We start from the raw sequence: 12,740 nt of genomic DNA, 5'->3' as shown, positions 1-12,740 counted from the left end.
ACCTGTGTGACTGCAGTCTGTCCAGGAAGGGGAACCCTAACCAAGGTAGGGTACCACACTGCAGCACATTCATCAACCCTTACCATCACACAGCAGAAAAGTATCTCCTAACACAACAGCCTGACAGGGGTGACATTTAATTTCCCACAGCATGGAAACACTCTGAGGTAAATGTGTTTTAGAAGACAGAAGCACTAACGAAGGCTTGCTATTCATTATCCCCTAATTACCTTTCAAGGCCTTAGGCAGAGAGCTGACTGTCCCCAGGCTGATTGCTTTAGGAAAGAGGGGAAAGCTTCCTCAGAGAAACCTGTTGCTTTTCCAGCTCCTCCACAGGAGACAGACAGCTTCTGTCCATGTGAAGAAAAGGCAGTGTTGCAAACTTTTGCATGTAAAATATAGCAACAACAGATGCCTGTGACTGTATTAAAGGCTCAGAAACCTTCCCAGTTCTCAGCAACCAAGGGAGTAAGCGGTGAGATTTCAGTTGCCAGCATGAAAAAGGTTTAATTTTCAATTATGTCAACCATCATATAATTCCTTCATATCCTCTGTAGTCTCAAGGACATACTTATATCTGCTTTGTCACTGTACACCTCAGAAGGCAATTTGTGAATATCAGTTCAGTGATTAGGGAAATGAATGAAAAACCTTTTGCTATATTCAGGCTTTAATATGTTTGAACAAAATTGCTTAGTTTACCTGAGATATACTATCATTTTCATTTAGCCTATCACATCATTCAAGCAGCATTGTCTAGAGATAATTACTGAAGAAGACAAGTTCTTGTTGGCCTGAAACACAGTGACACAAGCTCATTTACTGCAAATTAAAACAGATGGAAAATTGCCACTGTTTTTAAGGTAGCTGCACAAGAAGCTAAGTTTGAAAGTATGTTAAAAGTAATTGTAGCAAAATGCAAGTTTTTGGCTTACAACCTATGCCCTAAACAAAGTATTTCAAGCATCCTGGTAAAAATAAGTGAATCATAAGAAGTAATTGAAAACTCTAAAAGAAACATCCCTCCACAAAAAACACTGGATGCCCACGGACAATCCCAGAAAAAAAAGTAATGTTTTGCACAAAGACTTCATTAGAGTAAGTCAGAGAAACTCATAAATACTGAAACGACAAATAGAGAACTTTTATACTATAAACACACACATGCATCATCACATGGATGTGAATCATCCCCTAAAACTAAGGAGGCTGCGTGGCTACCTAAAAATGAATACATTGTTTTTGAGAACTGAAAATATATGTTCTAATACAGGGTGACCTGCCATGCCCTGGGGCCTATACATTTCCTTTAAGATGAAACAGAACATAACTGCAGGACTACGTTAGAACTAGACTGTACCTCAGGAGCAGCCTGACTGGGGGACAGAGATACTTCTCCATCCACACAAACATTTTCCTCTTACGTCTGTTGTCATACGACAGAGGTATCAGAATTGCAACACAGTTTTAACTACAGAAATGGTTCTGCTCTGCTGAGCACAAGTCTGCTCAGCTCTTGGCTTTGCCCTCTGCCTGCCCACCCTCCAGCACCCACAGGAACACAGTTTTGAAAAGCCCTGAAAGCTGAAGGCACAGTGTCTGAGTGAAACAAAAGCAATTCAAAGCCAGAGTTAGAGCTATTTACAAGTATTTTGCTTATGCCAGAATTACTCTAACTGTTTAGGTTGGTTTATGTGATCCTTTCCTTAAAAACAAACAAAGAAATAAATATTTTCTTGCTCTTCCAGTTCAGGAGGGTTTGGCTAACTGACAGACAGCATGGTGAAATCTACACTAAGGGTTTTGAGAGAAGTACATGATTTTGCAGTGTTATAGTGCTGCTTAGAGGGGCCCTGTGTGTCACCCATCACATTCCAAGGCCAGTGTATGGCCAGCACTGGGGCAGGTCAGCATGGCTTTGCCTGGTGGAGGTTCAGAAATCTGCAGGGATAGGGTTTCCTCCAGCTGTCCCAGTGAGCATTTTGTTTCCTAATGTCCAAGCTGAACACTCATCTTACTGCCATTTGCCCCCTTTTACGCCTTCTGTTACCACTGGGAAGCATTGGCTCTGGTGTCATTGTAGGTCCTTGTCATGAAGTCATAGGCTGCTGTTAACTGCCTTTGGCCTCCTCTTCATCAGATTATACAAGCTCAGCTCTTCAGCTTTTCCCCAGTGGTCCTGTCTACTAGACCCCTGACTACCCTGGTAGCCCTCCCCTGTGTCTCTCTCCAGTTTCTTGACATCCTTCTTGAAGTGGGTGGCCAAAACTGTGTTTTCCATATTTTATTTGACTCTACCCTGTGAAATAAAAATGTGAGAAAGTGATCTCTTTCACTGGAAATAATTTTGAAGATTACTTTGAACTCATGATGTTCCTCTGAAGGCAACTGTACCTGACGATGTTGCTTTCAGAGTGCTGACTTCAACTTGAAGCAGCCAAGAAGAAAGGAAGACCTGAGGGAGAAGAGAAAGTGAAACGTAGGAACAGACTAAGGAAAAACGATCACTCCAAGGAGCAGTGGCAAGAAAAACAAGGCCAAAAATGAAGAATAAGGGGGTAGTGCAGAAAATTATCCCCTATCACTAATGTTACATTATTATTCAGGACAAATGTAGACTAGTACGATCTGCTTAGCAAATAAGGGTGGTCCATATTTGAAACCATTTAAGCTAACAAGTTTCATTCTCTGGAGAGTGGAAAGCCAAGGGCAAAAAGAGTCAGTCCTCCAAATAATTGCCTCGCTCTACACCTCACTGAGGATGTTGCTTAGGAGCTTTATCATGACACCCCTTGAAAAATATCTTTCATATATTTCAGTCCCCTTATAACTGTGTGGGAGCATTATATTTTTGTCTGTGAGGGAGAGGTCCAAAATACCCTGTCAGAAGTTTTGTCTCAGCTTTCTGTGCTTCCCACTTGCACCAGCATATCCAAGCTCGCCTCTGCCTCCCAGCTGACTGAGGAATGACTGAACAAGGAGAACCAAATCTGGAATGTGAATTGGTCCTCCTGGAAATGCGATTTGGAGTCTTTCAAAACAATGAATAAACTGTCCATACAAGGACTTCCTCTAAAAATTACTTCATTGCATTGAGGGAAGTACACTACCCTCCCCACAACTCCGCAAAGATCTGAGTGACAACAACTTGCATGCAAGCTAATGCATAAGCAGAACTTCACTTTGCACAAGAAAAGCTGTCATATTTTTGGCCTTGGCTTCTGGAAAAAAAAAAAAATAATTAATTAAAAGTCATGTGACAAAACGAAAGGAGCAAACAGGCCTGACATCATGAGCATTGGCAGTTTACTCCAGACCCACCAACATCTATGGAAAGACGAGAGCTAAACTTCTCTCCTGTCAAATCTTTGCATGGTAGAGAAGGGCCCTGCCAGGCAGTGTCAGAAAGGGCTTCCATTGTGCTTGCACCTTGGTGCTTTGCATACTTCCCTGGAGTTCTTTTAGCCCAGATTGGACCGTATTCCAGAGGTTTTGGGAGTAAAAGAAAACAAATTGACACCAGAAAAAAAACAACGTGGAAAATAGCTTTCTCCTTTTATAGGAGTCTGAGCATTGTTTGTGATTCTTGTAGCCCCAAATGATCCTACAACACAGCAGTTTCAGGAGATGTGGTGTTGTTCAAGCCCTGCCTCCAGCTGTTGCTGTGTGCTCATGCTGACAGCTGGTGTGTCTCGCTCACAGTTCCTGCCTGCCTTTTGCTCAGCAGTGAAGCAATGCCTACACACAGGGCCAGATTCCAGTTCACTATGGAAATGCCCCCAAAACAAGTGAAAATACTACCAAAACACATGCTTTGTGCTTATTTCCTGATCAGTCACACAATACTTCCTCTTTCTATATGGAGTTCCCCACGCACTCCTACATCAGTTCCCTTTTTTTTTCTTTTTCTTTCCTAGCAGTCTAAACTCTTTTGTGTTGAGAGAAGAATCCAGCATTGCAGCAGCTCCACATTTCTTGTAAGCCAGTCCCACAGAAGTGTCAGGATGTCGAGCCATTCTCAATGAATGAGGGCATACAGCCTGGAAACTTCTTCTTCCTGTGGATCCAATTCAAAGTCAAATGTGATTTTGAAATATTTTTAAAGATCTTCCAGGAAAATGAGAGCGAGTGATGAAGTCAATACCTTTAATATATCGATAAAACAGTTTTAATCCATTTAGCATTGTTAATTTGCTTTGAGAGCATTTGAATTGCCACTTCGATCCAACCAAAGGTCCACTTGGCCCAAGATCTCATCTCCAGTAATGGTCAGTGTCTAGTACCATGCAGACATGTTTCTCAACCTGTAGCAGTACTGGTAGACCATTCAACATCAGGTGGTGGCTTGAAAAGCAGTCACAATTTTATTTTTGTTTAAGTCATCAGTCAAGCAAAGGAAACACAGCTATAAAAGTAATAATAGTCTCAAAATATCCTTGAAAAAGCCAAGTAAACACTCAAAACTTAACTTCATTACAGTTGCTTGTGAATTTAAAACTTACAACTGTGTTGTGCAATGTGGTCCACGGGTAGTTTTCCAAAAACTGAGGCAATCCCCTAATTAACAGGATTTGAGATAGACTGTTAAAGGGGAAGGCACAAGATACTCAGAAACTCTCAAAGAAGTTTTCCTATCCTGGCCACCACAAACAGGCTTATATATACAAAGTGGGACCTGGTGTCTCAGGCTAATAATAATTTTCAATATTTAAAATTACCACATCTGAGAATAAAACTGTGTATAAAGAAAAAACACTCTTATTAATGAATTAATGTTGGTTCTCACAGTTTCTAACATCATAACAGCCTTGCACCCCAAGAACAAATAACATTTTCCTGTAAAGCTGTCTGTAACAAATGTGTTCACTAACTCATTAGTCATTACTGTACAAATAAGTTTGTTCCAGTGAGCACAAATAGAAGCCCTTTTATATTATTCTATGACTCAGCTCACAGAGCCGAAGTGACTTGGAAGTTTACTAGTTGTGGTTGCAGCACCTAAAGACAAAAACACTTGAAATAACCAGGGTGATTGCTCTGAGGCTTCAGTGATTGCAGATCTTTCATCAGTGAGACCTCAAACTAGATGAAAGAGCCTAAGTTTGGTGTATGCTGTTCAAATTAGAAAAGTTATGCAAGCTAGAGTAAATACATAATGCATTAAAAAAAAAAAAAAATCAGAGATATATTTATGCATAATAATGAAGATGAGAAAAACGTGGTCTGTAAAAAATAACTCAGAGTGCTACCTCCAGACAAAGCTGAGCACACTTGACTATCCATTTTGAAGCAGGTAAAGTGAAATCATAAAAGCATTGCACAGAGGCAGAAAGTTACTACTCAACTGAATCTAGCATATACAGCTCATTGTATATGTTTTACTTTCACATCTCAAACACTGGCACAAAGAGATTTGCTTCCTTGCTGAGAAATTCCTTTCCTTTCTCTGCTCCTTGTCTGCCTGTGCGTCATTTCTGCAAAACACACCAAGAATTGCAAAATCGTGGAACAGGTCAAAACTTGGGCTAAATTTGCAAACCTCACGGAAACTGGAAGAAGACAGCACTTGATTTTGGTTTAGAGTCCAATGGCTGTGATTTCAACCACTGTTTTGAGTCAGTCAGTCTGGGCCAGTCATTCAGTGAGCAAAATTGTTGTCAAATTTTGCCTTGTAGGAGGTGGGCTATATGTCCAACGAGTTGAGCATGAGATTGAAAGTCACAAGCCCTTCAAAATGCTTATTCTATTTCAGGCTCATCATATGACAATGACCCTAGTCATCCAACTTCCCCATCTCTTCATTCTTTAAAATGTCAGTGGTAATATTTGTCAGTGGGAGGGCTTAGAGAGCACTGGATAAAAACAGGCAGAAGTGAAAATCATTGCTAAGTGAAAATAATGAGTAACAGCACTAGTAACACAATTCCCTGTAACTGGAGAGAAGTCCTTAAAGACCCTCTTGGTAGCTACATTGATTGTGAATCGCCTTCCTGTATTTAAAGTCCACATTCACCCTTAGTGATTCATCTGTCTACACAAGTAATACAACACCGAAGGCCAAAAGTCTTGTTTTCAATCCTGTATCTCCCCGGACAGCACTTTGCTTAATTTTCCTGTTTCCAGTTCCTAACCTGGAACTTTATCTGTGTTTCTAAAGAACTCCCCTGTGATTCATGTAAGAAACTGTTTAGTAACGTGTCCTATATTGCAACATGCCAGAGCTCCAGGAACTAATTTTTCTGATGCTGTATTAAAAACACATAGAGACAGTTGATTCTATTTCTCCTGTTCTTTATTTTTTTCTGTGAAAAGAATGTTCTACAGCATTATTAAGTCTGTCTTGTATGAAAGATCAATGCATGACATTCAGCTAGGCAGAGCGGTGTTGTGTTCATCTCTTTCTAGGCACAGACATTAGTGTCACACTGAGAATTACGTAGCAGTCACACTGCATTCACCAGTAATCCAATATCCTAGGCCTGCTTTTCCTCATTACTGTACACAAATATTTTTTGGAAAAAAGCACAGTGCTATAAGGTTCTGATGGGAAGTGTTACACAAGTATTAGCTTGGGACATCACCACGCTTACTGTTTGCCTTGCACAGTGGCTAGGCAGGCTGGGATACGTCTGCCTCCAGATTCAGCTGTGCCAGCTGAATAGGCTGTGCCCAGGTGCTCACCACCTGGCTGACTAACTCAAGTTAGTGGGAGCTCCCACATGGAGACCTGCCAGCTGATCCAAAGGTTGGCAACACCCACCATATGGGTGTTGATGAGCAGCTGCAGGCACACTGGAGCAAGGAAGCCCTTGCTGAAGGCTGGAAAGGTCATGTACTCACAGGCTGTGGTCTACTGCATGATTATGCATGGATGGGTGTCTGTGCTTGTCAAATCCTCCTGATTGTTATCCCTGAATTGGATGAAAATTTTTGAGAGTCAAGCCTGAGTTAAGAGGAAGAGACAAGAAACCTCAGAGGTAAAGTTGTTGGACTTGAATACATACCAGCAAAGGCAAGCCAGTGTTTGGCAGACAGCCAGGCTAGATGTTCCAGCAGCTCCTCCTGGTCCTGAGGTCTAGGAAACCTATGGCCAAAGCATTTCAGCTTGGCTGCCTGAAGTCAAACTCTTCTTTGTGGAATTGTGTATAACACGAAAAAGTAAAGGCAGCTTCTATCAAAATAAATGGAACCCATATCAAAGGTTGCCATTCACTTTAGGGCTTAAGGTGCTAAAAAAAAATTGGGTTCATTGAAATACTACGAAGAGATTTAAAGTGCAGTGAATGACTGAACAGGTTTGAAAATAGCATCTGGAAGTAAAAAAAAAAAAAAAAGAAATTAATGCTGCAGATGTTTCTAGCTTTTTCTTTTTGTGTTTGCCTATGAAACAGCTGTGGGACTTTTTTTTTTGTCTTGTAGTAATACTCTTTGTGGTGATCATGTACTGTGGGAAAAGCACTTTCCTGGTATTTCCAACATGTTAGATGGTGGCAGGTGATGCTACCAATTGCCAGTTCGATATGGATACAGCTATACTTCCTTCCCTTCTGCACAAATCTGGATTCAGGTTCTTTCTTGAATCACATGAAAGACCTTTTAGGTGCCAGTGTTTCCAAGTCCCACATTTTTTACTGCCATCAGTAACTCCTGCTTGGAAGGGATAACCAGGACGACAGCAGTATCAGATATCTAGGCAGGATTCCACCATGGGATGGCAGTTGCTTGCAGTGTTTGCTTTGGCACTTGCCATCCTGAGTTGTCTGTTTACAACACATGTAACTACGCAAATGAGGTTGAAAGCTATGAAATATATATTGCTGTACAGTAATCTTAATCCAGTTATTAGAACGGGAGGAAGTTAACTTTGAATTTAATCTTCCATTGTGCCACAGACTTCCCTCAGATGAGACACACTGCCTACCCTGTCCTTTAATTCCCATTTTTATAAAATCTGACTAATACTTCCACATCACTCTGAGATTACACCAGGCACAGTGCAAGGCCAGGTAACATCAACTAACTTCAAGAAAGCTGGTATATCTTGTCTATTCAACCCAATACAGAACCACACAAGGCTACTAGCTGAAAGCTAAGATGTACAGCTCATCCTTGAGGAGCACTATGAAGCATTACACCAATGGTACAAGTCTTCTTCCAGGTCCATAGCTGGACTGAGCCAGGTCAGGAATCTCTTTTATGGTATTTAAACTTGCCCTAAGATTTTCTCTTTTTTTATAAATATATATATATTTCAAAATATTTAAGAAAAAAAAAACCCTTCCTGCTCTCTCAAGGTATGTTGACTACATGATGCTCTAAAGTAATTCCACATCTTTTAGATGTGAAGCTTCAGAAATAAGGAAAAAAATCACCTCTACTTTAAAAATGCCTCTACCTACCTGCGAGTTTCAGGCCCAAGTTCCTCCAAGTAAATATTAGACACTGCCTGATGCAGGGCACAGATGCACCCATTAGCACTTCTTCCCTCACTGTCTAGATCAGACTGATCAGCCTACCCTCAGAAATACTGTGATAACCCCACTGAAAGCAATGGACCCCCTGAAAACTGTAGCAAATATGTCCTAAAATACTAGCTCATTAGAGATAAATCCCTAGAAATAAAACCCTGTTTAGCATCCATGTTGTGCATCCTTCTGCCCTGGAAGCCTCTTACACTTTCTGAAATAAAATATTCTAGTAAGGAATATTAAAGCAGTGGACATAATGGCAAGAGACATGGTATCACCAAGAGGAAAAGCCTTAAGATCTGATAATGTGAACCTTCCTTCAGCAGGCTTCCAATTCATCACTGAGAATCCAAGTTATTCTTTTGAGTTAGCAGTCAGCTGAACCTCTCTCTTGAAACATTTTCTCTCTTTGACTAATTTGCTTACTATTTACAGTGTTTGGTGCCTTAACTCTTAAGGTTGCCAGAGGGCTTACAGAAATATTTCTTTTGAGATAATGAACTACAATGGTGTTGATGGAGGGTTTGTGTGCACATAAAAGGCATTGAGATAGCCGGGTAGGAAACACCTCACAGAACACTAGATGGATAGATAAGGGAAAGCCAGGTGATCTGAAAGCTAGGTTAAATCACCTATTATTTGTAATTTAGCACATATATTCAAGCAAAAGATACAGGGAAACATGTTCAGATTGTATCTTGATAGACAAAGCCTAAATCCATCTCTGCTATCTTCCAACAGCTAAAGTTTTGGAAGGAGAACATGAGTGCCAGTGTCAACAGACAGCACACGCTTCCACTCTTCATTCTGGAGCACGTACCAGCTCCTCACATCAGCCTGCCTTGTGACCAAAGGAGACCAGTAGAGCCAATTCATAGCACCACTAAGAATCTTCATTTTTCTCATGAGCCTGTTTTTATCACACATCCAACGGCAAGGGCGGAGACACTCATGTTGTGTGTGCATGTCCCTGCCAACATTTTCACCTCCTTTACCATTCAGTTCTGATAAAACCAAACTCTGTAAAGTCAAAGTACATTAATTTAAGTTCATGAAAACAATAATGAATTTGAGTATCTGTCATCCACCCTGGTTTTATGAGGACTCTAAGCTAGAGAGGCTACACAATATAGCAAGGACTTGCACTAATCTTGGGGAGTTGGCACGCTCAGAGGAGGGTGTACAAATGTGTAGCTTCTGCAGTCACTCTGCTCTGACTGCTACAGGCTGAAATAACTGCAGCATTTCCTCAAAAAGTCACAGCGAGAACAACCTTTGTTAGACTCGAATCAGTGTGCTGGAATTAAAATGGAAGTTAGGGCCATCATTTACCAGCTGTTTTAACTAGAGGTCAGTGCATCTAAAGGATGCTGTAATTTTCCACTGCTTTCTACAAGGATGGGAATTACTTTTTTTCTCAGTGCAGCCCTGCATCACTCTGTGATGTTGTGAGTGTAATCCCTTGGCACTAAAGCCTCTTACTGACAATGCAGTAAACCTGCTCCATAATCATCAGAAAGGGGGAAGAAAAGATGTTCCAAAATTGTGTTTGGCAAAATATGACACCGAAGTCAATTAGATCTTTCCAGATCAATAGGTACTTCAGTCAATAAACCTGTCAAAACAGTGTCTAGCAGACCTGTGGACAGCATTCAAAAGCTCCTGATTTAAAATCTGTTGGGAGTTGTTATTAAAGCTGTTATTCAATTCCTTATCTATTTGCTGCAACTTGCAGACATCATTTGTAGGGGCAGCCTGAAGGTCTTGACTGAAAGTTTTGGCTGTTGCACATGAAACTTAATTACAAGGTCAGGGACAAGAACTTCTTTGTTGAGGATTTACAAGAGGAAAATAAAAGCTTTTAAGATTTTGCTTCAGAAGACAGATGCTGTTAGGAGTGCTATCTCCTTTTGCATTTGGGGAGCTATGTCATTCCTGGAGTCCAAGACCTGAATCCCATCTTCGTTTAATTAAGACAAAGCTAAATACCACTGAAAATATTTGCAGAATTTTTGAAAGCTCCCTTCCAGAGTCAGCCACGCAATTCTAGGAAAAGTTCAACCTGCTGCATCCTAAGGTCTTGATTCAGCCAGATAAGTAAGAAAGAATTAATTGATTTATGATTGAATTAATTCCCAAACAGAAGTTCGGAAGCTATCTGAGAATCTAATTCCTGAAGGATGGAGGCACTGAATTACACTCATAAATCTTCCTCCGCAGCGCATAGCGAAGACCAGGGCAGAATCAGAGGAAGAGAGCTCACAAATTCCAGTTGCTATGTGGGCTGCTGAAGCCTCTGACCTTCCTAAAGGGCAAGTGAGAAAAGTTTCCATGTGCCTAGTAAACACCGAGAGGCAGGACTAACACCTGTCTGTCTGAAGAAACCCTCCAGATAGGGAGATTTCTCTAGGGAGACAAATTTCCACAGTCCAGCTACAGTTAAGGTGTTTTGAATGACATTGGCCAACACCACTGGTATCTCTCACAGCCTGGCAGTGGGGCCCTGGCTGGTAGGCTGGCATGGTGAAGAGCCTGATGAGTGCCCGTCTCCCTAATGCTACTTTTACATGGAATATAGTTATTTGGCAGGGTTACAAATCAAATGAGATCTCTTTCTTCTTGCCAGCAAACAGAAGTTCTTGGGGTTTTGTGAGCTGGTTAAATTCTGTGACTGTAAAAACAGTATTGTTTCACTCAGAAGTATAATTTAGGACTATCAGAATGAAGGTCCAAGCCCAAGGTCCATGCAGGTCAATCTGGGTTACCAGTGCCAGCTAACAGTGTGCTGCTAATTGAGAGGGCAAAAACAGGCAACTAGTCAGTGATATGCCCCAAAACAGCCTTGGCTCCCGGGAAGTTGTGGTCCAGGAACAGTCCAGGCCAGATATGCTGCCTTTGTAGTCAATTTGTTTTGTCCTATTGATTTGTCCAGCATTCCTAGCACCCATCCCCACTTTTGGTGTGCACACAACCTCAGGTAAGGGGTTCCAAAACTTTGAATATTCCTTGTGTGGAGTTTCCCTGTCCTTTTTTTTTTTTTTTTTTTTTTAATATCCACCTTTTATTTTATTTACATTTCATTTGCATTGAAAAACTATTCATTTAGACGTTCAGGACAATTTGTCAGAATTGTAGCCTGAGGCAGAAAAGGAATGTGAGTCTGAAACATCACTGTAATTTTTTGTATTCTTCTCTTGTATTTACTTTCTAGCTGTACACTCCTAGCACACTAACTATACAAATTCTTGATGCAAACCCTTGCAATTCACTGAGATTCTCACAATGTCTGATGCTTTTCCGTAAGATTCGGCTTTGGATGAGGAGAACTTTGGGAAACTTTTCCTCATGTTCTCTCGCCTGTTCAGCTGTTAAAGGTGTTTGCTGGTATCTTTGTAGAGAAAAGAGCTGAAGCACAGCCTTAGGACACCCAGGCTTTTAAGCCAAACCCTGGGGCTTCAGAGAAACCACAGAAATACAGAATGGTTTGGGTTGGAAGGGACCTTTAAGATCATCTAGTTCCAACACCCTTGCCATGGGCAGGGACACTTCCCGCTAGACCAGGTTGCCCAGAGCCCCCGTCCAATCATGAATGCTTCCAAGGAGTGGAAATCCACGACTTCCCTGGGTAACCTGTTCCAGTGTCTCAGCATCCTCATAGAAAAGAATTTCCCCCTAATGTCTAACCGAAATCTCTTCCAGTTTCAGTCCATTACCTCTTGTCCTCTCACTGCAAGCCCTTGTAAAAAGTCCCTCCCCAGCTTTCCTGGAGCCCCTTCAGGCACTGGAAGGCCACTATGAGGTCTCCCTGGAGCCTTCTCTTCTCCAGGCCCAACTCCCTTGGCCTGTCTTCACAGGAGAGGTGCTCCAGCACCCTGATCACCTTCATGGCCCTTGTCTGGACTCACTTCAGGAACTCCATGTCTTTACGTTGGGGGCTCCAGAACTGGGCACAGGACTCCAGATGGGGCCTCAGGAGACTGGAGCAGAGGGGGAGCATCCCCTCCCTGACCTGCTGGCCGTGCTTCTTTTGATGCAGCCCAGCACACGGTTGCCTTTCTGCCTTGCAAGCGCCCATTGCCGGCTCACGTTGAGCAGTTCATGCCTTTAAAACGCCGCCTGCATTATAAATAACGATAGTTCACCCATGGGGAGGAATTCTTCCCTTCCACATTCAAAAAGCCGGTGCTGCGAAGCTCCCGCCACCGGGCCAGGACCTGCCGCGGCAGGTGGGTGTGGAGGGGCCGGACAGACGGACAGCGCTTCCCTCGGCGG

This window comes from Chaetura pelagica, unplaced genomic scaffold (genome assembly GCF_000747805.2).
Source record: "Chaetura pelagica isolate M959 unplaced genomic scaffold, ChaPel_1.0 scaffold90, whole genome shotgun sequence".
In the NCBI taxonomy this organism is placed as follows: Eukaryota; Metazoa; Chordata; class Aves; order Apodiformes; family Apodidae; genus Chaetura; species Chaetura pelagica.
Note: the sequence above shows the minus strand (reverse complement) of the source record.